This window comes from Apteryx mantelli, chromosome 6 (assembly GCF_036417845.1).
Source record: "Apteryx mantelli isolate bAptMan1 chromosome 6, bAptMan1.hap1, whole genome shotgun sequence".
Classification (NCBI taxonomy): Eukaryota; Metazoa; Chordata; class Aves; order Apterygiformes; family Apterygidae; genus Apteryx; species Apteryx mantelli.
The window spans coordinates 3,444,168-3,471,878 of NC_089983.1; positions in this window are offsets into that span (position 1 = coordinate 3,444,168).

The following is a 27,711-nucleotide window of genomic DNA, read 5'->3' on the forward strand; positions in this document are numbered from 1 at the left end:
AGGCAGCGAACAGATAGGGCAGTCTCCTTGTTTGTGAGACAGCGAACATCCACGGTGGTCACTCCTTCTGCGAGGCAGTGAAGAGAGAGAGTGGTCTGCTTGTTCGCCAGGCAGCGAAAAGATTAGGCACTCTCCTTGTTTGTGAGAGAGCGAACACGCACAGTGCTTCCTCATTCTGCGATGCAGTGAAGAGACGGAGCGTTTTGCTTGTTCGCCTGGCAGCGAAGAGACACAGCGGTTTGCTTGTTCACCAGGCAGTGAAGAGATTAGGCAGTCTCCTTGTTTGTTAGACAGTGAACATCCACAGTGGTTCCCATTCTGCGAGGCAGCGAAGAGACACAGTGGTTTTCTTGTTCGCCTGGGAGCGAAGAGAGGAAGCAGTCTGCTTGTTCGCCAGGCAGCGAAAAGATTAGGCAGTCTCCTTGTTTGTGAGACAGCGAACATCCACAGTGGTTCCTCATTCTGCGAGGCAGCGAAGAGACAGAGCGTTTTGCTTGTTCGCCTGGCAGCGAAGAGACACAGCGGTTTGCTTGTTCACCAGGCAGTGAAGAGATTAGGCAGTCTCCTTGTTTGTTAGACAGTGAACATCCACAGTGGTTCCCATTCTGCGAGGCAGCGAAGAGACACAGTGGTTTTCTTGTTCGCCTGGGAGCGAAGAGAGGAAGCAGTCTGCTTGTTCGCCAGGCAGCGAAAAGATTAGGCAGTCTCCTTGTTTGTGAGACAGCGAACATCCACAGTGGTTCCTCATTCTGCGAGGCAGCGAAGAGACAGAGCGTTTTGCTTGTTCGCCTGGCAGCGAAGAGACACAGCGGTTTGCTTGTTCACCAGGCAGTGAAGAGACGAAGCAGTCTGCTTGTTCGCCAGGCAGCGAAAAGATTAGGCAGTCTCCTTGTTTGTGAGACAGTGAACATCCACAGTGGTTCCCCATTCTGCGAGGCAGCGAAGAGACACAGTGGTTTTCTTGTTCGCCTGGGAGCGAAGAGAGGAAGCGGTCTGCTTGTTCGCCAGGCAGCGAACAGATTAGGCAGTCTCCTTGTTTGTGAGACAGCGAACGTCCACAGTGCTTCCTCATTCTGCGAGACAGCGAAGAGACAAAGCGGTTTGCTTGTTCACCAGACAGCGAAGAGACGAAGCAGTCTGCTTGTTCTCCAGGCAGCGAACAGGTTAGGCAGTCTCCTTGATTGTGAGACAGCGAACATCCACAGTGGTCACTCCTTCTGTGAGGCAGTGAAGAGACAGAGTGGTCTGCTTGTTCGCCAGGCAGCGAACAGATTAGGCAGTCTCCTTGTTTGTGAGACAGAAAACATCCACAGTGGTTCCTCATTCTGCGAGGCAGCGAACAGGGAGAGCCTTTTGCTTGTTCGCCTGGCAGCGAAGAGACACAGCGGTTTGCTTGTTCGCCTGGCAGCGAAGAGACAAAGCCGTCTGCTTGTTCGGCTGGCAGTGCACAGATTCCGCATTCTCCTTGTTTGTGAGACAGCGAACATCCACAGTGGTTCCTCCTTCTGCGAGGTAGCGAAGAAACGCAGCGGTGTGCTTGTTGGCCAGGCAGCGAACAGATTAGGCAGTCTCCTTGTTTGTTAGACAGTGAACATCCACAGTGGTCACTCCTTCTGCGAGGCAGTGAAGTGACAGAGCCTTTTGTTTGTTCGCCTGGCAGCGAAGAGACACAGCGGTTTGCTTGTTCGCCAGGCAGCGAAGAGACAAAGCCGTCTGCTTGTTCGCCAGGCAGTGGACAGATTCCGCATTCTCCTTGTTTGTGAGACAGCCAGCATCCACAGTGGTCACTCATTCTGCGAGGCAGCGAACAGATGCAGCGGTTTGCTTGTCCACTAGATGGCGTAGTGGCATCACGGATTGCTTTTTCGCCTGGAAGCGACCCGGTGCAGCACTTTGCCAGCTGGCGAGGCAGCGAACAGACGCAGCAGTCTGCTGCTTTGTGAGACAGCGAACATCCACGGTGGTTAGTTATTCTGCGAGGCAGCGAAGAGACGAAGCGGTCTGCTTGATCGCCAGGCAGCGAAGAGACGAAGCGGTTTGCTTGCTCGCCAGGCAGCGAACAGATAGGGCAGTCTCCTTGTTGGTGAGACAGCGAACATTCATAGTGTTTCTTCATTCTGCGAGGCAGCCTAGAGACGCAGCGTTTTGCTTTTTCGCCAGGCAGCGAACAGATTAGGCAGTCTCCTTGTTTGTGAGACAGAAAACATCCACGGTGGTCACTCCTTCTGCGAGGCAGTGAAGAGAGAGAGTGGTCTGCTTGTTCGCCAGGCAGCGAAAAGATTAGGCACTCTCCTTGTTTGTGAGAGAGCGAACACGCACAGTGCTTCCTCATTCTGCGATGCAGTGAAGAGACGGAGCGTTTTGCTTGTTCGCCTGGCAGCGAAGAGACACAGCGGTTTGCTTGTTCACCAGGCAGTGAAGAGATTAGGCAGTCTCCTTGTTTGTTAGACAGTGAACATCCACAGTGGTTCCCATTCTGCGAGGCAGTGAAGACACAGTGGTTTTCTTGTTCGCCTGGGAGCGAAGAGAGGAAGCAGTCTGCTTGTTCGCCAGGCAGCGAAAAGATTAGGCAGTCTCCTTGTTTGTGAGACAGCGAACATCCACAGTGGTTCCTCATTCTGCGAGGCAGCGAAGAGACAGAGCGTTTTGCTTGTTCGCCTGGCAGCGAAGAGACACAGCGGTTTGCTTGTTCACCAGGCAGTGAAGAGATTAGGCAGTCTCCTTGTTTGTTAGACAGTGAACATCCACAGTGGTTCCCATTCTGCGAGGCAGCGAAGAGACACAGTGGTTTTCTTGTTCGCCTGGGAGCGAAGAGAGGAAGCAGTCTGCTTGTTCGCCAGGCAGCGAAAAGATTAGGCAGTCTCCTTGTTTGTGAGACAGCGAACATCCACAGTGGTTCCTCATTCTGCGAGGCAGCGAAGAGACAGAGCGTTTTGCTTGTTCGCCTGGCAGCGAAGAGACACAGCGGTTTGCTTGTTCACCAGGCAGTGAAGAGACGAAGCAGTCTGCTTGTTCGCCAGGCAGCGAAAAGATTAGGCAGTCTCCTTGTTTGTGAGACAGTGAACATCCACAGTGGTTCCCCATTCTGCGAGGCAGCGAAGAGACACAGTGGTTTTCTTGTTCGCCTGGGAGCGAAGAGAGGAAGCGGTCTGCTTGTTCGCCAGGCAGCGAACAGATTAGGCAGTCTCCTTGTTTGTGAGACAGCGAACGTCCACAGTGCTTCCTCATTCTGCGAGACAGCGAAGAGACAAAGCGGTTTGCTTGTTCACCAGACAGCGAAGAGACGAAGCAGTCTGCTTGTTCTCCAGGCAGCGAACAGGTTAGGCAGTCTCCTTGATTGTGAGACAGCGAACATCCACAGTGGTCACTCCTTCTGTGAGGCAGTGAAGAGACAGAGTGGTCTGCTTGTTCGCCAGGCAGCGAACAGATTAGGCAGTCTCCTTGTTTGTGAGACAGAAAACATCCACAGTGGTTCCTCATTCTGCGAGGCAGCGAACAGGGAGAGCCTTTTGCTTGTTCGCCTGGCAGCGAAGAGACACAGCGGTTTGCTTGTTCGCCTGGCAGCGAAGAGACAAAGCCGTCTGCTTGTTCGGCTGGCAGTGCACAGATTCCGCATTCTCCTTGTTTGTGAGACAGCGAACATCCACAGTGGTTCCTCCTTCTGCGAGGTAGCGAAGAAACGCAGCGGTGTGCTTGTTGGCCAGGCAGCGAACAGATTAGGCAGTCTCCTTGTTTGTTAGACAGTGAACATCCACAGTGGTCACTCCTTCTGCGAGGCAGTGAAGTGACAGAGCCTTTTGTTTGTTCGCCTGGCAGCGAAGAGACACAGCGGTTTGCTTGTTCGCCAGGCAGCGAAGAGACAAAGCCGTCTGCTTGTTCGCCAGGCAGTGGACAGATTCCGCATTCTCCTTGTTTGTGAGACAGCGAGCATCCACAGTGGTCACTCATTCTGCGAGGCAGCGAACAGATGCAGCGGTTTGCTTGTCCACTAGATGGCGTAGTGGCATCACGGATTGCTTTTTCGCCTGGAAGCGACCCGGTGCAGCACTTTGCCAGCTGGCGAGGCAGCGAACAGACGCAGCAGTCTGCTGCTTTGTGAGACAGCGAACATCCACGGTGGTTAGTTATTCTGCGAGGCAGCGAAGAGACGAAGCGGTCTGCTTGATCGCCAGGCAGCGAAGAGACGAAGCGGTTTGCTTTTTCGCCAGGCAGCGAACAGATAGGGCAGTCTCCTTGTTTGTGAGACAGCGAACATCCACAGTGGTCACTCATTCTGCGAGACAGCGAATTGGCATAGCGTTCTGCTTGTTCACTAGGCAGTGGACAGATTAGGCAGTCTCCGTGTTTGTGAGACAGCGAACATCCACAGTGGTTCCTCATTCTGCGAGACAGAGAAAAGACAGAGTGTTTTGCTTGTTCGCCTGGCAGCGAAGAGACAAAGCCGTCTGCTTGTTCGGCTGGCAGTGCACAGATTCCGCATTCTCCTTGTTTGTGAGACAGCGAACATCCACAGTGGTTCCTCCTTCTGCGAGGTAGCGAAGAAACGCAGCGGTGTGCTTGTTGGCCAGGCAGCGAACAGATTAGGCAGTCTCCTTGTTTGTTAGACAGTGAACATCCACAGTGGTCACTCCTTCTGCGAGGCAGCGAAGTGACAGAGCCTTTTGTTTGTTCGCCTGGCAACGAAGAGACACAGCGGTTTGCTTGTTCGCCAGGCAGCGAAGAGACAAAGCCGTCTGCTTGTTCGCCAGGCAGTGGACAGATTCCGCATTCTCCTTGTTTGTGAGACAGCGAGCATCCACAGTGGTCACTCATTCTGCGAGGCAGCGAACAGATGCAGCGGTTTGCTTGTCCACTAGATGGCGTAGTGGCATCACGGATTGCTTTTTCGCCTGGAAGCGACCCGGTGCAGCACTTTGCCAGCTGGCGAGGCAGCGAACAGACGCAGCAGTCTGCTGCTTTGTGAGACAGCGAACATCCACGGTGGTTAGTTATTCTGCGAGGCAGCGAAGAGACGAAGCGGTCTGCTTGATCGCCAGGCAGCGAAGAGACGAAGCGGTTTGCTTGCTCGCCAGGCAGCGAACAGATAGGGCAGTCTCCTTGTTTGTGAGACAGCGAACATCCACAGTGGTTCCTCATTCTGCCAGGCAGCCAAGAGAAGAAACGGTTTGCTTTTTCGCCAGGCAGCGAACAGATTAGGCAGTCTCCTTGTTTGTGAGACAGCGAACATCCACAGTGGTCACTCATTCTGCGAGACAGCGAATTGGCATAGCGTTCTGCTTGTTCACTAGGCAGTGGACAGATTAGGCAGTCTCCGTGTTTGTGAGACAGCGAACATCCACAGTGGTCACTCATTCTGCGAGGCAGCCAAGAGACGCAGCGGTCTGCTTGTCCATTAGATGGCGTAGTGGCATCACGGATTGCTTTTTCGCCTGGAAGCCACCCGATGCAGCACTTTGCCAGCTGGCGAGGCAGCGAACAGACGCAGCAGTCTGCTGCTTTGTGAGACAGCGAACATCCACGATGCTTAGGTATTGTGCGAGGCAGCGAAGAGACGCAGCGCTTAGTTAGTTCTCCAGGCCCTGAACACATGCAACGGTTCACTTGTTGGCAACGCAGCGAGGAGAGGCAGCGGTCTGCTTGTTCGTGAGGCAGCGGAGAAATGCAGCGGTTTGCTTGATGGCGAGGCAGAGAAGAGAGAGAGCGGTTCGCTTTTTTGCGAGGCAGCGAAGAGACACGGCAGCCTGCTTGTTCTCCAGGCAGCGAAGAGATTAGGCAGTCTCCTTGTTTGTGAGACAGCGAACATCCACAGTGGTTCCTCATTCTGCGAGGCAGCGAACAGGGAGAGCCTTTTGCTTGTTCGCCTGGCAGCGAGGAGACACAGCGGTTTGCTTGTTCGCCTGGCAGCGAAGAGACAAAGCCGTCTGCTTGTTCGGCTGGCAGTGCACAGATTCCGCATTCTCCTTGTTTGTGAGACAGCGAACATCCACAGTGGTTCCTCCTTCTGCGAGGTAGCGAAGAAACGCAGCGGTGTGCTTGTTCGCCAGGCAGCGAACAGATTAGGCAGTCTCCTTGTTTGTTAGACAGTGAACATCCACAGTGGTCACTCCTTCTGCGAGGCAGCGAAGTGACAGAGCCTTTTGTTTGTTCGCCTGGCAGCGAAGAGACACAGCGGTTTGCTTGTTCGCCAGGCAGTGGACAGATTCCGCATTCTCCTTGTTTGTGAGACAGCGAGCATCCACAGTGGTCACTCATTCTGCGAGGCAGCGAACAGATGCAGCGGTTTGCTTGTCCACTAGATGGCGTAGTGGCATCACGGATTGCTTTTTCGCCTGGAAGCGACCCGATGCAGCACTTTGCCAGCTGGCGAGGCAGCGAACAGACGCAGCAGTCTGCTGCTTTGTGAGACAGCGAACATCCACGGTGGTTAGTTATTCTGCGAGGCAGCGAAGAGACGAAGCGGTCTGCTTGATCGCCAGGCAGCGAAGAGACGAAGCGGTTTGCTTGCTCGCCAGGCAGCGAACAGATAGGGCAGTCTCCTTGTTTGTGAGACAGCGAACATCCACGGTGGTCACTCCTTCTGCGAGGCAGTGAAGAGAGAGAGTGGTCTGCTTGTTCGCCAGGCAGCGAAAAGATTAGGCACTCTCCTTGTTTGTGAGAGAGCGAACACGCACAGTGCTTCCTCATTCTGCGATGCAGTGAAGAGACGGAGCGTTTTGCTTGTTCGCCTGGCAGCGAAGAGACACAGCGGTTTGCTTGTTCACCAGGCAGTGAAGAGATTAGGCAGTCTCCTTGTTTGTTAGACAGTGAACATCCACAGTGGTTCCCATTCTGCGAGGCAGCGAAGAGACACAGTGGTTTTCTTGTTCGCCTGGGAGCGAAGAGAGGAAGCAGTCTGCTTGTTCGCCAGGCAGCGAAAAGATTAGGCAGTCTCCTTGTTTGTGAGACAGCGAACATCCACAGTGGTTCCTCATTCTGCGAGGCAGCGAAGAGACAGAGCGTTTTGCTTGTTCGCCTGGCAGCGAAGAGACACAGCGGTTTGCTTGTTCACCAGGCAGTGAAGAGATTAGGCAGTCTCCTTGTTTGTTAGACAGTGAACATCCACAGTGGTTCCCATTCTGCGAGGCAGCGAAGAGACACAGTGGTTTTCTTGTTCGCCTGGGAGCGAAGAGAGGAAGCAGTCTGCTTGTTCGCCAGGCAGCGAAAAGATTAGGCAGTCTCCTTGTTTGTGAGACAGCGAACATCCACAGTGGTTCCTCATTCTGCGAGGCAGCGAAGAGACAGAGCGTTTTGCTTGTTCGCCTGGCAGCGAAGAGACACAGCGGTTTGCTTGTTCACCAGGCAGTGAAGAGACGAAGCAGTCTGCTTGTTCGCCAGGCAGCGAAAAGATTAGGCAGTCTCCTTGTTTGTGAGACAGTGAACATCCACAGTGGTTCCCCATTCTGCGAGGCAGCGAAGAGACACAGTGGTTTTCTTGTTCGCCTGGGAGCGAAGAGAGGAAGCGGTCTGCTTGTTCGCCAGGCAGCGAACAGATTAGGCAGTCTCCTTGTTTGTGAGACAGCGAACGTCCACAGTGCTTCCTCATTCTGCGAGACAGCGAAGAGACAAAGCGGTTTGCTTGTTCACCAGACAGCGAAGAGACGAAGCAGTCTGCTTGTTCTCCAGGCAGCGAACAGGTTAGGCAGTCTCCTTGATTGTGAGACAGCGAACATCCACAGTGGTCACTCCTTCTGTGAGGCAGTGAAGAGACAGAGTGGTCTGCTTGTTCGCCAGGCAGCGAACAGATTAGGCAGTCTCCTTGTTTGTGAGACAGAAAACATCCACAGTGGTTCCTCATTCTGCGAGGCAGCGAACAGGGAGAGCCTTTTGCTTGTTCGCCTGGCAGCGAAGAGACACAGCGGTTTGCTTGTTCGCCTGGCAGCGAAGAGACAAAGCCGTCTGCTTGTTCGGCTGGCAGTGCACAGATTCCGCATTCTCCTTGTTTGTGAGACAGCGAACATCCACAGTGGTTCCTCCTTCTGCGAGGTAGCGAAGAAACGCAGCGGTGTGCTTGTTGGCCAGGCAGCGAACAGATTAGGCAGTCTCCTTGTTTGTTAGACAGTGAACATCCACAGTGGTCACTCCTTCTGCGAGGCAGTGAAGTGACAGAGCCTTTTGTTTGTTCGCCTGGCAGCGAAGAGACACAGCGGTTTGCTTGTTCGCCAGGCAGCGAAGAGACAAAGCCGTCTGCTTGTTCGCCAGGCAGTGGACAGATTCCGCATTCTCCTTGTTTGTGAGACAGCCAGCATCCACAGTGGTCACTCATTCTGCGAGGCAGCGAACAGATGCAGCGGTTTGCTTGTCCACTAGATGGCGTAGTGGCATCACGGATTGCTTTTTCGCCTGGAAGCGACCCGGTGCAGCACTTTGCCAGCTGGCGAGGCAGCGAACAGACGCAGCAGTCTGCTGCTTTGTGAGACAGCGAACATCCACGGTGGTTAGTTATTCTGCGAGGCAGCGAAGAGACGAAGCGGTCTGCTTGATCGCCAGGCAGCGAAGAGACGAAGCGGTTTGCTTGCTCGCCAGGCAGCGAACAGATAGGGCAGTCTCCTTGTTGGTGAGACAGCGAACATTCATAGTGTTTCTTCATTCTGCGAGGCAGCCTAGAGACGCAGCGTTTTGCTTTTTCGCCAGGCAGCGAACAGATTAGGCAGTCTCCTTGTTTGTGAGACAGAAAACATCCACGGTGGTCACTCCTTCTGCGAGGCAGTGAAGAGAGAGAGTGGTCTGCTTGTTCGCCAGGCAGCGAAAAGATTAGGCACTCTCCTTGTTTGTGAGAGAGCGAACACGCACAGTGCTTCCTCATTCTGCGATGCAGTGAAGAGACGGAGCGTTTTGCTTGTTCGCCTGGCAGCGAAGAGACACAGCGGTTTGCTTGTTCACCAGGCAGTGAAGAGATTAGGCAGTCTCCTTGTTTGTTAGACAGTGAACATCCACAGTGGTTCCCATTCTGCGAGGCAGTGAAGACACAGTGGTTTTCTTGTTCGCCTGGGAGCGAAGAGAGGAAGCAGTCTGCTTGTTCGCCAGGCAGCGAAAAGATTAGGCAGTCTCCTTGTTTGTGAGACAGCGAACATCCACAGTGGTTCCTCATTCTGCGAGGCAGCGAAGAGACAGAGCGTTTTGCTTGTTCGCCTGGCAGCGAAGAGACACAGCGGTTTGCTTGTTCACCAGGCAGTGAAGAGATTAGGCAGTCTCCTTGTTTGTTAGACAGTGAACATCCACAGTGGTTCCCATTCTGCGAGGCAGCGAAGAGACACAGTGGTTTTCTTGTTCGCCTGGGAGCGAAGAGAGGAAGCAGTCTGCTTGTTCGCCAGGCAGCGAAAAGATTAGGCAGTCTCCTTGTTTGTGAGACAGCGAACATCCACAGTGGTTCCTCATTCTGCGAGGCAGCGAAGAGACAGAGCGTTTTGCTTGTTCGCCTGGCAGCGAAGAGACACAGCGGTTTGCTTGTTCACCAGGCAGTGAAGAGACGAAGCAGTCTGCTTGTTCGCCAGGCAGCGAAAAGATTAGGCAGTCTCCTTGTTTGTGAGACAGTGAACATCCACAGTGGTTCCCCATTCTGCGAGGCAGCGAAGAGACACAGTGGTTTTCTTGTTCGCCTGGGAGCGAAGAGAGGAAGCGGTCTGCTTGTTCGCCAGGCAGCGAACAGATTAGGCAGTCTCCTTGTTTGTGAGACAGCGAACGTCCACAGTGCTTCCTCATTCTGCGAGACAGCGAAGAGACAAAGCGGTTTGCTTGTTCACCAGACAGCGAAGAGACGAAGCAGTCTGCTTGTTCTCCAGGCAGCGAACAGGTTAGGCAGTCTCCTTGATTGTGAGACAGCGAACATCCACAGTGGTCACTCCTTCTGTGAGGCAGTGAAGAGACAGAGTGGTCTGCTTGTTCGCCAGGCAGCGAACAGATTAGGCAGTCTCCTTGTTTGTGAGACAGAAAACATCCACAGTGGTTCCTCATTCTGCGAGGCAGCGAACAGGGAGAGCCTTTTGCTTGTTCGCCTGGCAGCGAAGAGACACAGCGGTTTGCTTGTTCGCCTGGCAGCGAAGAGACAAAGCCGTCTGCTTGTTCGGCTGGCAGTGCACAGATTCCGCATTCTCCTTGTTTGTGAGACAGCGAACATCCACAGTGGTTCCTCCTTCTGCGAGGTAGCGAAGAAACGCAGCGGTGTGCTTGTTGGCCAGGCAGCGAACAGATTAGGCAGTCTCCTTGTTTGTTAGACAGTGAACATCCACAGTGGTCACTCCTTCTGCGAGGCAGTGAAGTGACAGAGCCTTTTGTTTGTTCGCCTGGCAGCGAAGAGACACAGCGGTTTGCTTGTTCGCCAGGCAGCGAAGAGACAAAGCCGTCTGCTTGTTCGCCAGGCAGTGGACAGATTCCGCATTCTCCTTGTTTGTGAGACAGCGAGCATCCACAGTGGTCACTCATTCTGCGAGGCAGCGAACAGATGCAGCGGTTTGCTTGTCCACTAGATGGCGTAGTGGCATCACGGATTGCTTTTTCGCCTGGAAGCGACCCGGTGCAGCACTTTGCCAGCTGGCGAGGCAGCGAACAGACGCAGCAGTCTGCTGCTTTGTGAGACAGCGAACATCCACGGTGGTTAGTTATTCTGCGAGGCAGCGAAGAGACGAAGCGGTCTGCTTGATCGCCAGGCAGCGAAGAGACGAAGCGGTTTGCTTTTTCGCCAGGCAGCGAACAGATAGGGCAGTCTCCTTGTTTGTGAGACAGCGAACATCCACAGTGGTCACTCATTCTGCGAGACAGCGAATTGGCATAGCGTTCTGCTTGTTCACTAGGCAGTGGACAGATTAGGCAGTCTCCGTGTTTGTGAGACAGCGAACATCCACGGTGCTTAGTTATTCTGCGAGGCAGCGAAGAGACGAAGCGGTCTGCTTGATCGCCAGGCAGCGAAGAGACGAAGCGGTTTGCTTGCTCGCCAGGCAGCGAACAGATAGGGCAGTCTCCTTGTTTGTGAGACAGCGAACATCCACAGTGGTTCCTCATTCTGCCAGGCAGCCAAGAGAAGAAACGGTTTGCTTTTTCGCCAGGCAGCGAACAGATTAGGCAGTCTCCTTGTTTGTGAGACAGCGAACATCCACAGTGGTCACTCATTCTGCGAGACAGCGAATTGGCATAGCGTTCTGCTTGTTCACTAGGCAGTGGACAGATTAGGCAGTCTCCGTGTTTGTGAGACAGCGAACATCCACAGTGGTCACTCATTCTGCGAGGCAGCCAAGAGACGCAGCGGTCTGCTTGTCCATTAGATGGCGTAGTGGCATCACGGATTGCTTTTTCGCCTGGAAGCCACCCGATGCAGCACTTTGCCAGCTGGCGAGGCAGCGAACAGACGCAGCAGTCTGCTGCTTTGTGAGACAGCGAACATCCACGATGCTTAGGTATTGTGCGAGGCAGCGAAGAGACGCAGCGCTTAGTTAGTTCTCCAGGCCCTGAACACATGCAACGGTTCACTTGTTGGCAACGCAGCGAGGAGAGGCAGCGGTCTGCTTGTTCGTGAGGCAGCGGAGAAATGCAGCGGTTTGCTTGATGGCGAGGCAGAGAAGAGAGAGAGCGGTTCGCTTTTTTGCAAGGCAGCGAAGAGACACTGCAGCCTGCTTGTTCTCCAGGCAGCGAAGAGATTAGGCAGTCTCCTTGTTTGTGAGACAGCGAACATACACAGTGGTCACTCATTGTGCGAGGCAGTGAAGAGGCACAGCGGTCTGCTTGTTCTCCAAGCAGCGAAGAGATTAGGCAGTCTCCTTGTTGGTGAGACAGCGAACATTCATAGTGTTTCTTCATTCTGCGAGGCAGCCTAGAGACGCAGCGTTTTGCTTTTTCGCCAGGCAGCGAACAGATTAAGCAGTCTCCTTGTTTGTGAGACAGAAAACATCCACGGTGGTCACTCCTTCTGCGAGGCAGTGAAGAGAGAGAGTGGTCTGCTTGTTCGCCAGGCAGCGAAAAGATTAGGCACTCTCCTTGTTTGTGAGAGAGCGAACACGCACAGTGCTTCCTCATTCTGCGATGCAGTGAAGAGACAGAGCGTTTTGCTTGTTCGCCTGGCAGCGAAGAGACACAGCGGTTTGCTTGTTCACCAGGCAGTGAAGAGACGAAGCAGTCTGCTTGTTCTCCAGGCAGCGAAAAGATTAGGCAGTCTCCTTGTTTGTGAGACAGTGAACATCCACAGTGCTTCCTCATTCTGCGAGGCAGCGAAGAGACAGAGCGTTTTGCTTGTTCGCCTGGGAGCGAAGAGAGGAAGCAGTCTGCTTGTTGGCCAGGCAGCGAACAGATTAGGCAGTCTCCTTGTTTGTGAGACAGCGAACATCCACAGTGGTTCCTCATTCTGCGAGACAGAGAAAAGACAGAGTGTTTTGCTTGTTCGCCTGGCAGCGAAGAGACAAAGCCGTCTGCTTGTTCGGCTGGCAGTGCACAGATTCCGCATTCTCCTTGTTTGTGAGACAGCGAACATCCACAGTGGTTCCTCCTTCTGCGAGGTAGCGAAGAAACGCAGCGGTGTGCTTGTTGGCCAGGCAGCGAACAGATTAGGCAGTCTCCTTGTTTGTGAGACAGCGAACATCCACAGTGGTTCCTCATTCTGCGAGACAGAGAAAAGACAGAGTGTTTTGCTTGTTCGCCTGGCAGCGAAGAGACAAAGCCGTCTGCTTGTTCGGCTGGCAGTGCACAGATTCCGCATTCTCCTTGTTTGTGAGACAGCGAACATCCACAGTGGTTCCTCCTTCTGCGAGGTAGCGAAGAAACGCAGCGGTGTGCTTGTTGGCCAGGCAGCGAACAGATTAGGCAGTCTCCTTGTTTGTTAGACTGTGAACATCCACAGTGGTCACTCCTTCTGCGAGGCAGCGAAGTGACAGAGCCTTTTGTTTGTTCGCCTGGCAGCGAAGAGACACAGCGGTTTGCTTGTTCGCCAGGCAGCGAAGAGACAAAGCCGTCTGCTTGTTCGCCAGGCAGTGGACAGATTCCGCATTCTCCTTGTTTGTGAGACAGCGAGCATCCACAGTGGTCACTCATTCTGCGAGGCAGCGAACAGATGCAGCGGTTTGCTTGTCCACTAGATGGCGTAGTGGCATCACGGATTGCTTTTTCGCCTGGAAGCGACCCGGTGCAGCACTTTGCCAGCTGGCGAGGCAGCGAACAGACGCAGCAGTCTGCTGCTTTGTGAGACAGCGAACATCCACGGTGGTTAGTTATTCTGCGAGGCAGCGAAGAGACGAAGCGGTCTGCTTGATCGCCAGGCAGCGAAGAGACGAAGCGGTTTGCTTTTTCGCCAGGCAGCGAACAGATAGGGCAGTCTCCTTGTTTGTGAGACAGCGAACATCCACAGTGGTTCCTCATTCTGCCAGGCAGCCAAGAGAAGAAACGGTTTGCTTTTTCGCCAGGCAGCGAACAGATTAGGCAGTCTCCTTGTTTGTGAGACAGCGAACATCCACAGTGGTCACTCATTCTGCGAGACAGCGAATTGGCATAGCGTTCTGCTTGTTCACTAGGCAGTGGACAGATTAGGCAGTCTCCGTGTTTGTGAGACAGCGAACATCCACAGTGGTCACTCATTCTGCGAGGCAGCCAAGAGACGCAGCGGTCTGCTTGTCCATTAGATGGCGTAGTGGCATCACGGATTGCTTTTTCGCCTGGAAGCGACCCGATGCAGCACTTTGCCAGCTGGCGAGGCAGCGAACAGACGCAGCAGTCTGCTGCTTTGTGAGACAGCGAACATCCACGATGCTTAGGTATTGTGCGAGGCAGCGAAGAGACGCAGCGCTTAGTTAGTTCTCCAGGCCCTGAACACATGCAACGGTTCACTTGTTGGCAACGCAGCGAGGAGAGGCAGCGGTCTGCTTGTTCGTGAGGCAGCGGAGAAATGCAGCGGTTTGCTTGATGGCGAGGCAGAGAAGAGAGAGAGCGGTTCGCTTTTTTGCGAGGCAGCGAAGAGACACTGCAGCCTGCTTGTTCTCCAGGCAGCGAAGAGATTAGGCAGTCTCCTTGTTGGTGAGACAGCGAACATCCACAGTGGTCACTCATTGTGCGAGGCAGTGAAGAGGCACAGCGGTCTGCTTGTTCTCCAAGCAGCGAAGAGATTAGGCAGTCTCCTTGTTGGTGAGACAGCGAACATTCATAGTGTTTCTTCATTCTGCGAGGCAGCCTAGAGACGCAGCGTTTTGCTTTTTCGCCAGGCAGCGAACAGATTAGGCAGTCTCCTTGTTTGTGAGACAGAAAACATCCACGGTGGTCACTCCTTCTGCGAGGCAGTGAAGAGAGAGAGTGGTCTGCTTGTTCGCCAGGCAGCGAAAAGATTAGGCACTCTCCTTGTTTGTGAGAGAGCGAACACGCACAGTGCTTCCTCATTCTGCGATGCAGTGAAGAGACAGAGCGTTTTGCTTGTTCGCCTGGCAGCGAAGAGACACAGCGGTTTGCTTGTTCACCAGGCAGTGAAGAGACGAAGCAGTCTGCTTGTTCTCCAGGCAGCGAAAAGATTAGGCAGTCTCCTTGTTTGTGAGACAGTGAACATCCACAGTGCTTCCTCATTCTGCGAGGCAGCGAAGAGACAGAGCGTTTTGCTTGTTCGCCTGGGAGCGAAGAGAGGAAGCAGTCTGCTTGTTGGCCAGGCAGCGAACAGATTAGGCAGTCTCCTTGTTTGTGAGACAGCGAACATCCACAGTGGTTCCTCATTCTGCGAGACAGAGAAAAGACAGAGTGTTTTGCTTGTTCGCCTGGCAGCGAAGAGACAAAGCCGTCTGCTTGTTCGGCTGGCAGTGCACAGATTCCGCATTCTCCTTGTTTGTGAGACAGCGAACATCCACAGTGGTTCCTCCTTCTGCGAGGTAGCGAAGAAACGCAGCGGTGTGCTTGTTGGCCAGGCAGCGAACAGATTAGGCAGTCTCCTTGTTTGTTAGACAGCGAACATCCACAGTGGTTCCTCATTCTGCGAGACAGAGAAAAGACAGAGTGTTTTGCTTGTTCGCCTGGCAGCGAAGAGACAAAGCCGTCTGCTTGTTCGGCTGGCAGTGCACAGATTCCGCATTCTCCTTGTTTGTGAGACAGCGAACATCCACAGTGGTTCCTCCTTCTGCGAGGTAGCGAAGAAACGCAGCGGTGTGCTTGTTGGCCAGGCAGCGAACAGATTAGGCAGTCTCCTTGTTTGTTAGACTGTGAACATCCACAGTGGTCACTCCTTCTGCGAGGCAGCGAAGTGACAGAGCCTTTTGTTTGTTCGCCTGGCAGCGAAGAGACACAGCGGTTTGCTTGTTCGCCAGGCAGCGAAGAGACAAAGCCGTCTGCTTGTTCGCCAGGCAGTGGACAGATTCCGCATTCTCCTTGTTTGTGAGACAGCGAGCATCCACAGTGGTCACTCATTCTGCGAGGCAGCGAACAGATGCAGCGGTTTGCTTGTCCACTAGATGGCGGAGTGGCATCACGGATTGCTTTTTCGCCTGGAAGCGACCCGGTGCAGCACTTTGCCAGCTGGCGAGGCAGCGAACAGACGCAGCAGTCTGCTGCTTTGTGAGACAGCGAACATCCACGGTGGTTAGTTATTCTGCGAGGCAGCGAAGAGACGAAGCGGTCTGCTTGATCGCCAGGCAGCGAAGAGACGAAGCGGTTTGCTTTTTCGCCAGGCAGCGAACAGATAGGGCAGTCTCCTTGTTTGTGAGACAGCGAACATCCACAGTGGTTCCTCATTCTGCCAGGCAGCCAAGAGAAGAAACGGTTTGCTTTTTCGCCAGGCAGCGAACAGATAGGGCAGTCTCCTTGTTTGTGAGACAGCGAACATCCACAGTGGTCACTCATTCTGCGAGACAGCGAATTGGCATAGCGTTCTGCTTGTTCACTAGGCAGTGGACAGATTAGGCAGTCTCCGTGTTTGTGAGACAGCGAACATCCACAGTGGTCACTCATTCTGCGAGGCAGCCAAGAGACGCAGCGGTCTGCTTGTCCATTAGATGGCGTAGTGGCATCACGGATTGCTTTTTCGCCTGGAAGCGACCCGATGCAGCACTTTGCCAGCTGGCGAGGCAGCGAACAGACGCAGCAGTCTGCTGCTTTGTGAGACAGCGAACATCCACGATGCTTAGGTATTGTGCGAGGCAGCGAAGAGACGCAGCGCTTAGTTAGTTCTCCAGGCCCTGAACACATGCAACGGTTCACTTGTTGGCAACGCAGCGAGGAGAGGCAGCGGTCTGCTTGTTCGTGAGGCAGCGGAGAAATGCAGCGGTTTGCTTGATGGCGAGGCAGAGAAGAGAGAGAGCGGTTCGCTTTTTTGCGAGGCAGCGAAGAGACACGGCAGCCTGCTTGTTCTCCAGGCAGCGAAGAGATTAGGCAGTCTCCTTGTTTGTGAGACAGCGAACATTCATAGTGTTTCTTCATTCTGCGAGGCAGCCTAGAGACGCAGCGTTTTGCTTTTTCGCCAGGCAGCGAACAGATTAGGCAGTCTCCTTGTTTGTGAGACAGAAAACATCCACGGTGGTCACTCCTTCTGTGAGGCAGTGAAGAGAGAGAGTGGTCTGCTTGTTCGCCAGGCAGCGAAAAGATTAGGCACTCTCCTTGTTTGTGAGAGAGCGAACACGCACAGTGCTTCCTCATTCTGCGATGCAGTGAAGAGACAGAGCGTTTTGCTTGTTCGCCTGGCAGCGAAGAGACACAGCGGTTTGCTTGTTCACCAGGCAGTGAAGAGATTAGGCAGTCTCCTTGTTTGTTAGACAGTGAACATCCACAGTGGTTCCCATTCTGCGAGGCAGCGAAGAGACACAGTGGTTTTCTTGTTCGCCTGGGAGCGAAGAGAGGAAGCAGTCTGCTTGTTCGCCAGGCAGCGAAAAGATTAGGCAGTCTCCTTGTTTGTGAGACAGCGAACATCCACAGTGGTTCCTCATTCTGCGAGGCAGCGAAGAGACAGAGCGTTTTGCTTGTTCGCCTGGCAGCGAAGAGACACAGCGGTTTGCTTGTTCACCAGGCAGTGAAGAGATTAGGCAGTCTCCTTGTTTGTTAGACAGTGAACATCCACAGTGGTTCCCATTCTGCGAGGCAGCGAAGAGACACAGTGGTTTTCTTGTTCGCCTGGGAGCGAAGAGAGGAAGCAGTCTGCTTGTTCGCCAGGCAGCGAAAAGATTAGGCAGTCTCCTTGTTTGTGAGACAGCGAACATCCACAGTGGTTCCTCATTCTGCGAGGCAGCGAAGAGACAGAGCGTTTTGCTTGTTCGCCTGGCAGCGAAGAGACACAGCGGTTTGCTTGTTCACCAGGCAGTGAAGAGACGAAGCAGTCTGCTTGTTCTCCAGGCAGCGAAAAGATTAGTCAGTCTCCTTGTTTGTGAGACAGTGAACATCCACAGTGGTTCCCCATTCTGCGAGGCAGCGAAGAGACACAGTGGTTTTCTTGTTCGCCTGGGAGCGAAGAGAGGAAGCGGTCTGCTTGTTCGCCAGGCAGCGAACAGATTAGGCAGTCTCCTTGTTTGTGAGACAGAAAACATCCACAGTGGTTCCTCATTCTGCGAGGCAGCGAACAGGGAGAGCCTTTTGCTTGTTCGCCTGGCAGCGAAGAGACACAGCGGTTTGCTTGTTCGCCTGGCAGCGAAGAGACAAAGCCGTCTGCTTGTTCGGCTGGCAGTGCACAGATTCCGCATTCTCCTTGTTTGTGAGACAGCGAACATCCACAGTGGTTCCTCCTTCTGCGAGGTAGCGAAGAAACGCAGCGGTGTGCTTGTTGGCCAGGCAGCGAACAGATTAGGCAGTCTCCTTGTTTGTTAGACAGTGAACATCCACAGTGGTCACTCCTTCTGCGAGGCAGTGAAGTGACAGAGCCTTTTGTTTGTTCGCCTGGCAGCGAAGAGACACAGCGGTTTGCTTGTTCGCCAGGCAGCGAAGAGACAAAGCCGTCTGCTTGTTCGCCAGGCAGTGGACAGATTCCGCATTCTCCTTGTTTGTGAGACAGCGAGCATCCACAGTGGTCACTCATTCTGCGAGGCAGCGAACAGATGCAGCGGTTTGCTTGTCCACTAGATGGCGTAGTGGCATCACGGATTGCTTTTTCGCCTGGAAGCGACCCGGTGCAGCACTTTGCCAGCTGGCGAGGCAGCGAACAGACGCAGCAGTCTGCTGCTTTGTGAGACAGCGAACATCCACGGTGGTTAGTTATTCTGCGAGGCAGCGAAGAGACGAAGCGGTCTGCTTGATCGCCAGGCAGCGAAGAGACGAAGCGGTTTGCTTTTTCGCCAGGCAGCGAACAGATAGGGCAGTCTCCTTGTTTGTGAGACAGCGAACATCCACAGTGGTCACTCATTCTGCGAGACAGCGAATTGGCATAGCGTTCTGCTTGTTCACTAGGCAGTGGACAGATTAGGCAGTCTCCGTGTTTGTGAGACAGCGAACATCCACAGTGGTTCCTCATTCTGCGAGACAGAGAAAAGACAGAGTGTTTTGCTTGTTCGCCTGGCAGCGAAGAGACAAAGCCGTCTGCTTGTTCGGCTGGCAGTGCACAGATTCCGCATTCTCCTTGTTTGTGAGACAGCGAGCATCCACAGTGGTCACTCATTCTGCGAGGCAGCGAACAGGGAGAGCCTTTTGCTTGTTCGCCTGGCAGCGAAGAGACACAGCGGTTTGTTTGTTCGCCTGGCAGCGAAGAGACAAAGCCGTCTGCTTGTTCGGCTGGCAGTGCACAGATTCCGCATTCTCCTTGTTTGTAAGACAGCGAACATCCACAGTGGTTCCTCCTTCTGCGAGGTAGCGAAGAAACGCAGCGGTGTGCTTGTTGGCCAGGCAGCGAACAGATTAGGCAGTCTCCTTGTTTGTGAGACAGCGAACATCCACAGTGGTTCCTCATTCTGCGAGACAGAGAAAAGACAGAGTGTTTTGCTTGTTCGCCTGGCAGCGAAGAGACAAAGCCGTCTGCTTGTTCGGCTGGCAGTGCACAGATTCCGCATTCTCCTTGTTTGTGAGACAGCGAACATCCACAGTGGTTCCTCCTTCTGCGAGGTAGCGAAGAAACGCAGCGGTGTGCTTGTTCGCCAGGCAGCGAACAGATTAGGCAGTCTCCTTGTTTGTTAGACAGTGAACATCCACAGTGGTCACTCCTTCTGCGAGGCAGCGAAGTGACAGAGCCTTTTGTTTGTTCGCCTGGCAGCGAAGAGACACAGCGGTTTGCTTGTTCGCCAGGCAGCGAAGAGACAAAGCCGTCTGCTTGTTCGCCAGGCAGTGGACAGATTCCGCATTCTCCTTGTTTGTGAGACAGCGAGCATCCACAGTGGTCACTCATTCTGCGAGGCAGCGAACAGATGCAGCGGTTTGCTTGTTCACTAGATGGCGTAGTGGCATCACGGATTGCTTTTTCGCCTGGAAGCGACCCGGTGCAGCACTTTGCCAGCTGGCGAGGCAGCGAACAGACGCAGCAGTCTGCTGCTTTGTGAGACAGCGAACATCCACGGTGGTTAGTTATTCTGCGAGGCAGCGAAGAGACGAAGCGGTCTGCTTGATCGCCAGGCAGCGAAGAGACGAAGCGGTTTGCTTTTTCGCCAGGCAGCGAACAGATAGGGCAGTCTCCTTGTTTGTGAGACAGCGAACATCCACAGTGGTCACTCATTGTGCGAGGCAGTGAAGAGGCACAGCGGTCTGCTTGTTCTCCAGGCAGCCAAGAGATTAGGCAGTCTCCTTGTTGGTGAGACAGCGCACATTCATAGTGTTTCTTCATTCTGCGAGGCAGCCTAGAGACGCAGCGTTTTGCTTTTTCGCCAGGCAGCGAACAGATTAGGCAGTCTCCTTGTTTGTGAGACAGAAAACATCCACGGTGGTCACTCCTTCTGCGAGGCAGTGAAGAGAGAGAGTGGTCTGCTTGTTCGCCAGGCAGCGAAAAGATTAGGCACTCTCCTTGTTTGTGAGAGAGCTAACACGCACAGTGCTTCCTCATTCTGCGATGCAGTGAAGAGACAGAGCGTTTTGCTTGTTCGCCTGGCAGCGAAGAGACACAGCGGTTTGCTTGTTCACCAGGCAGTGAAGAGATTAGGCAGTCTCCTTGTTTGTTAGACAGTGAACATCCACAGTGGTTCCCATTCTGCGAGGCAGCGAAGAGACACAGTGGTTTTCTTGTTCGCCTGGGAGCGAAGAGAGGAAGCAGTCTGCTTGTTCGCCAGGCAGCGAAAAGATTAGGCAGTCTCCTTGTTTGTGAGACAGCGAACATCCACAGTGGTCACTCCTTCTGTGAGGCAGTGAAGAGACAGAGTGGTCTGCTTGTTCGCCAGGCAGCGAACAGATTAGGCAGTCTCCTTGTTTGTGAGACAGAAAACATCCACAGTGGTTCCTCATTCTGCGAGACAGAGAAAAGACAGAGTGTTTTGCTTGTTCGCCTGGCAGCGAAGAGACAAAGCCGTCTGCTTGTTCGGCTGGCAGTGCACAGATTCCGCATTCTCCTTGTTTGTGAGACAGCGAACATCCACAGTGGTTCCTCCTTCTGCGAGGTAGCGAAGAAACGCAGCGGTGTGCTTGTTCGCCAGGCAGCGAACAGATTAGGCAGTCTCCTTGTTTGTTAGACAGTGAACATCCACAGTGGTCACTCCTTCTGCGAGGCAGCGAAGTGACAGAGCCTTTTGTTTGTTCGCCTGGCAGCGAAGAGACACAGCGGTTTGCTTGTTCGCCAGGCAGCGAAGAGACACAGCGGTTTGCTTGTTCGCCAGGCAGTGGACAGATTCCGCATTCTCCTTGTTTGTGAGACAGCGAGCATCCACTGTGGTCACTCATTCTGCGAGGCAGCGAACAGATGCAGCGGTTTGCTTGTCCACTAGATGGCGTAGTGGCATCACGGATTGCTTTTTCGCCTGGAAGCGACCCGGTGCAGCACTTTGCCAGCTGGCGAGGCAGCGAACAGACGCAGCAGTCTGCTGCTTTGTGAGACAGCGAACATCCACGGTGGTTAGTTATTCTGCGAGGCAGCGAAGAGACGAAGCGGTCTGCTTGATCGCCAGGCAGCGAAGAGACGAAGCGGTTTGCTTTTTCGCCAGGCAGCGAACAGATAGGGCAGTCTCCTTGTTTGTGAGACAGCGAACATCCACAGTGGTCACTCATTCTGCGAGACAGCGAATTGGCATAGCGTTCTGCTTGTTCACTAGGCAGTGGACAGATTAGGCAGTCTCCGTGTTTGTGAGACAGCGAACATCTACAGTGGTTCCTCATTCTGCGAGACAGAGAAAAGACAGAGTGTTTTGCTTGTTCGCCTGGCAGCGAAGAGACAAAGCCGTCTGCTTGTTCGGCTGGCAGTGCACAGATTCCGCATTCTCCTTGTTTGTGAGACAGCGAACATCCACAGTGGTTCCTCCTTCTGCGAGGTAGCGAAGAAACGCAGCGGTGTGCTTGTTGGCCAGGCAGCGAACAGATTAGGCAGTCTCCTTGTTTGTGAGACAGCGAACATCCACAGTGGTTCCTCATTCTGCGAGACAGAGAAAAGACAGAGTGTTTTGCTTGTTCGCCTGGCAGCGAAGAGACAAAGCCGTCTGCTTGTTCGGCTGGCAGTGCACAGATTCCGCATTCTCCTTGTTTGTGAGACAGCGAACATCCACAGTGGTTCCTCCTTCTGCGAGGTAGCGAAGAAACGCAGCGGTGTGCTTGTTGGCCAGGCAGCGAACAGATTAGGCAGTCTCCTTGTTTGTTAGACAGTGAACATCCACAGTGGTCACTCCTTCTGCGAGGCAGCGAAGTGACAGAGCCTTTTGTTTGTTCGCCTGGCAGCGAAGAGACACAGCGGTTTGCTTGTTCGCCAGGCAGCGAAGAGACAAAGCCGTCTGCTTGTTCGCCAGGCAGTGGACAGATTCCGCATTCTCCTTGTTTGTGAGACAGCGAGCATCCACAGTGGTCACTCATTCTGCGAGGCAGCGAACAGATGCAGCGGTTTGCTTGCCCACTAGATGGCGTAGTGGCATCACGGATTGCTTTTTCGCCTGGAAGCGACCCGGTGCAGCACTTTGCCAGCTGGTGAGGCAGCGAACAGACGCAGCAGTCTGCTGCTTTGTGAGACAGCGAACATCCACGGTGGTTAGTTATTCTGCGAGGCAGCGAAGAGACGAAGCGGTCTGCTTGATCGCCAGGCAGCGAAGAGACGAAGCGGTTTGCTTTTTCGCCAGGCAGCGAACAGATAGGGCAGTCTCCTTGTTTGTGAGACAGCGAACATCCACAGTGGTTCCTCATTCTGCCAGGCAGCCAAGAGAAGAAACGGTTTGCTTTTTCGCCAGGCAGCGAACAGATAGGGCAGTCTCCTTGTTTGTGAGACAGCGAACATCCACAGTGGTTCCTCATTCTGCCAGGCAGCCAAGAGAAGAAACGGTTTGCTTGCTCGCCAGGCAGCGAACAGATTAGGCAGTCTCCTTGTTTGTGAGACAGCGAACATCCACAGTGGTCACTCATTCTGCGAGACAGCGAATTGGCATAGCGTTCTGCTTGTTCACTAGGCAGTGGACAGATTAGGCAGTCTCCGTGTTTGTGAGACAGCGAACATCCACAGTGGTCACTCATTCTGCGAGGCAGCCAAGAGACGCAGCGGTCTGCTTGTCCATTAGATGGCGTAGTGGCATCACGGATTGCTTTTTCGCCTGGAAGCGACCCGATGCAGCACTTTGCCAGCTGGCGAGGCAGCGAACAGACGCAGCAGTCTGCTGCTTTGTGAGACAGCGAACATCCACGATGCTTAGGTATTGTGCGAGGCAGCGAAGAGACGCAGCGCTTAGTTAGTTCTCCAGGCCCTGAACACATGCAACGGTTCACTTGTTGGCAACGCAGCGAGGAGAGGCAGCGGTCTGCTTGTTCGTGAGGCAGCGGAGAAATGCAGCGGTTTGCTTGATGGCGAGGCAGAGAAGAGAGAGAGCGGTTCGCTTTTTTGCGAGGCAGCGAAGAGACACGGCAGCCTGCTTGTTCTCCAGGCAGCGAAGAGATTAGGCAGTCTCCTTGTTTGTGAGACAGCGAACATCCACAGTGGTCACTCATTGTGCGAGGCAGTGAAGAGGCACAGCGGTCTGCTTGTTCTCCAGGCAGCGAAGAGATTAGGCAGTCTCCTTGTTGGTGAGACAGCGAACATTCATAGTGTTTCTTCATTCTGCGAGGCAGCCTAGAGACGCAGCGTTTTGCTTTTTCGCCAGGCAGCGAACAGATTAGGCAGTCTCCTTGTTTGTGAGACAGCGAACATCCACAGTGGTTCCTCATTCTGCGAGACAGAGAAAAGACAGAGTGTTTTGCTTGTTCGCCTGGCAGCGAAGAGACAAAGCCGTCTGCTTGTTCGCCAGGCAGTGGACAGATTCCGCATTCTCCTTGTTTGTGAGACAGCGAGCATCCACAGTGGTCACTCATTCTGCGAGGCAGCGAACAGATGCAGCGGTTTGCTTGTCCACTAGATGGCGTAGTGGCATCACGGATTGCTTTTTCGCCTGGAAGCGACCCGGTGCAGCACTTTGCCAGCTGGCGAGGCAGCGAACAGACGCAGCAGTCTGCTGCTTTGTGAGACAGCGAACATCCACGGTGGTTAGTTATTCTGCGAGGCAGCGAAGAGACGAAGCGGTCTGCTTGATCGCCAGGCAGCGAAGAGACGAAGCGGTTTGCTTGCTCGCCAGGCAGCGAACAGATAGGGCAGTCTCCTTGTTTGTGAGACAGCGAACATCCACAGTGGTCACTCATTGTGCGAGGCAGTGAAGAGGCACAGCGGTCTGCTTGTTCTCCAGGCAGCCAAGAGATTAGGCAGTCTCCTTGTTGGTGAGACAGCGAACATTCATAGTGTTTCTTCATTCTGCGAGGCAGCCTAGAGACGCAGCGTTTTGCTTTTTCGCCAGGCAGCGAACAGATTAGGCAGTCTCCTTGTTTGTGAGACAGAAAACATCCACGGTGGTCACTCCTTCTGCGAGGCAGTGAAGAGAGAGAGTGGTCTGCTTGTTCGCCAGGCAGCGAAAAGATTAGGCACTCTCCTTGTTTGTGAGAGAGCGAACACGCACAGTGCTTCCTCATTCTGCGATGCAGTGAAGAGACAGAGCGTTTTGCTTGTTCGCCTGGCAGCGAAGAGACACAGCGGTTTGCTTGTTCACCAGGCAGTGAAGAGATTAGGCAGTCTCCTTGTTTGTTAGACAGTGAACATCCACAGTGGTTCCCATTCTGCGAGGCAGCGAAGAGACACAGTGGTTTTCTTGTTCGCCTGGGAGCGAAGAGAGGAAGCAGTCTGCTTGTTCGCCAGGCAGCGAAAAGATTAGGCAGTCTCCTTGTTTGTGAGACAGCGAACATCCACAGTGGTTCCTCATTCTGCGAGGCAGCGAAGAGACAGAGCGTTTTGCTTGTTCGCCTGGCAGCGAAGAGACACAGCGGTTTGCTTGTTCACCAGGCAGTGAAGAGACGAAGCAGTCTGCTTGTTTGTTAGACAGTGAACATCCACAGTGGTTCCCATTCTGCGAGGCAGCGAAGAGACACAGTGGTTTTCTTGTTCGCCTGGGAGCGAAGAGAGGAAGCAGTCTGCTTGTTCGCCAGGCAGCGAAAAGATTAGGCAGTCTCCTTGTTTGTGAGACAGCGAACATCCACAGTGGTTCCTCATTCTGTGAGGCAGCGAAGAGACAGAGCGTTTTGCTTGTTCGCCTGGCAGCGAAGAGACACAGCGGTTTGCTTGTTCACCAGGCAGTGAAGAGACGAAGCAGTCTGCTTGTTCTCCAGGCAGCGAAAAGATTAGGCAGTCTCCTTGTTTGTGAGACAGTGAACATCCACAGTGGTTCCCCATTCTGCGAGGCAGCGAAGAGACACAGTGGTTTTCTTGTTCGCCTGGGAGCGAAGAGAGGAAGCGGTCTGCTTGTTCGCCAGGCAGCGAACAGATTAGGCAGTCTCCTTGTTTGTGAGACAGCGAACGTCCACAGTGCTTCCTCATTCTGCGAGACAGCGAAGAGACAAAGCGGTTTGCTTGTTCACCAGACAGCGAAGAGACGAAGCAGTCTGCTTGTTCTCCAGGCAGCGAACAGGTTAGGCAGTCTCCTTGATTGTGAGACAGCGAACATCCACAGTGGTCACTCCTTCTGTGAGGCAGTGAAGAGACAGAGTGGTCTGCTTGTTCGCCAGGCAGCGAACAGATTAGGCAGTCTCCTTGTTTGTGAGACAGAAAACATCCACAGTGGTTCCTCATTCTGCGAGGCAGCGAACAGGGAGAGCCTTTTGCTTGTTCGCCTGGCAGCGAAGAGACACAGCGGTTTGCTTGTTCGCCTGGCAGCGAAGAGACAAAGCCGTCTGCTTGTTCGGCTGGCAGTGCACAGATTCCGCATTCTCCTTGTTTGTGAGACAGCGAACATCCACAGTGGTTCCTCCTTCTGCGAGGTAGCGAAGAAACGCAGCGGTGTGCTTGTTGGCCAGGCAGCGAACAGATTAGGCAGTCTCCTTGTTTGTTAGACAGTGAACATCCACAGTGGTCACTCCTTCTGCGAGGCAGTGAAGTGACAGAGCCTTTTGTTTGTTCGCCTGGCAGCGAAGAGACACAGCGGTTTGCTTGTTCGCCAGGCAGTGAAGAGACGAAGCAGTCTGCTTGTTTGTTAGACAGTGAACATCCACAGTGGTTCCCATTCTGCGAGGCAGCGAAGAGACACAGTGGTTTTCTTGTTCGCCTGGGAGCGAAGAGAGGAAGCAGTCTGCTTGTTCGCCAGGCAGCGAAAAGATTAGGCAGTCTCCTTGTTTGTGAGACAGCGAACATCCACAGTGGTTCCTCATTCTGCGAGGCAGCGAAGAGACAGAGCGTTTTGCTTGTTCGCCTGGCAGCGAAGAGACACAGCGGTTTGCTTGTTCACCAGGCAGTGAAGAGACGAAGCAGTCTGCTTGTTTGTTAGACAGTGAACATCCACAGTGGTTCCCATTCTGCGAGGCAGCGAAGAGACACAGTGGTTTTCTTGTTCGCCTGGGAGCGAAGAGAGGAAGCAGTCTGCTTGTTCGCCAGGCAGCGAAAAGATTAGGCAGTCTCCTTGTTTGTGAGACAGCGAACATCCACAGTGGTTCCTCATTCTGTGAGGCAGCGAAGAGACAGAGCGTTTTGCTTGTTCGCCTGGCAGCGAAGAGACACAGCGGTTTGCTTGTTCACCAGGCAGTGAAGAGACGAAGCAGTCTGCTTGTTCTCCAGGCAGCGAAAAGATTAGGCAGTCTCCTTGTTTGTGAGACAGTGAACATCCACAGTGGTTCCCCATTCTGCGAGGCAGCGAAGAGACACAGTGGTTTTCTTGTTCGCCTGGGAGCGAAGAGAGGAAGCGGTCTGCTTGTTCGCCAGGCAGCGAACAGATTAGGCAGTCTCCTTGTTTGTGAGACAGCGAACGTCCACAGTGCTTCCTCATTCTGCGAGACAGCGAAGAGACAAAGCGGTTTGCTTGTTCACCAGACAGCGAAGAGACGAAGCAGTCTGCTTGTTCTCCAGGCAGCGAACAGGTTAGGCAGTCTCCTTGATTGTGAGACAGCGAACATCCACAGTGGTCACTCCTTCTGTGAGGCAGTGAAGAGACAGAGTGGTCTGCTTGTTCGCCAGGCAGCGAACAGATTAGGCAGTCTCCTTGTTTGTGAGACAGAAAACATCCACAGTGGTTCCTCATTCTGCGAGGCAGCGAACAGGGAGAGCCTTTTGCTTGTTCGCCTGGCAGCGAAGAGACACAGCGGTTTGCTTGTTCGCCTGGCAGCGAAGAGACAAAGCCGTCTGCTTGTTCGGCTGGCAGTGCACAGATTCCGCATTCTCCTTGTTTGTGAGACAGCGAACATCCACAGTGGTTCCTCCTTCTGCGAGGTAGCGAAGAAACGCAGCGGTGTGCTTGTTGGCCAGGCAGCGAACAGATTAGGCAGTCTCCTTGTTTGTTAGACAGTGAACATCCACAGTGGTCACTCCTTCTGCGAGGCAGTGAAGTGACAGAGCCTTTTGTTTGTTCGCCTGGCAGCGAAGAGACACAGCGGTTTGCTTGTTCGCCAGGCAGCGAAGAGACAAAGCCGTCTGCTTGTTCGCCAGGCAGTGGACAGATTCCGCATTCTCCTTGTTTGTGAGACAGCGAGCATCCACAGTGGTCACTCATTCTGCGAGGCAGCGAACAGATGCAGCGGTTTGCTTGTCCACTAGATGGCGTAGTGGCATCACGGATTGCTTTTTCGCCTGGAAGCGACCCGGTGCAGCACTTTGCCAGCTGGCGAGGCAGCGAACAGACGCAGCAGTCTGCTGCTTTGTGAGACAGCGAACATCCACGGTGGTTAGTTATTCTGCGAGGCAGCGAAGAGACGAAGCGGTCTGCTTGATCGCCAGGCAGCGAAGAGACGAAGCGGTTTGCTTTTTCGCCAGGCAGCGAACAGATAGGGCAGTCTCCTTGTTTGTGAGACAGCGAACATCCACAGTGGTCACTCATTCTGCGAGACAGCGAATTGGCATAGCGTTCTGCTTGTTCACTAGGCAGTGGACAGATTAGGCAGTCTCCGTGTTTGTGAGACAGCGAACATCCACAGTGGTTCCTCATTCTGCGAGACAGAGAAAAGACAGAGTGTTTTGCTTGTTCGCCTGGCAGCGAAGAGACAAAGCCGTCTGCTTGTTCGACTGGCAGTGCACAGATTCCGCATTGTCCTTGTTTGTAAGACAGCGAACATCCACAGTGGTTCCTCCTTCTGCGAGGTAGCGAAGAAACGCAGCGGTGTGCTTGTTGGCCAGGCAGCGAACAGATTAGGCAGTCTCCTTGTTTGTGAGACAGCGAA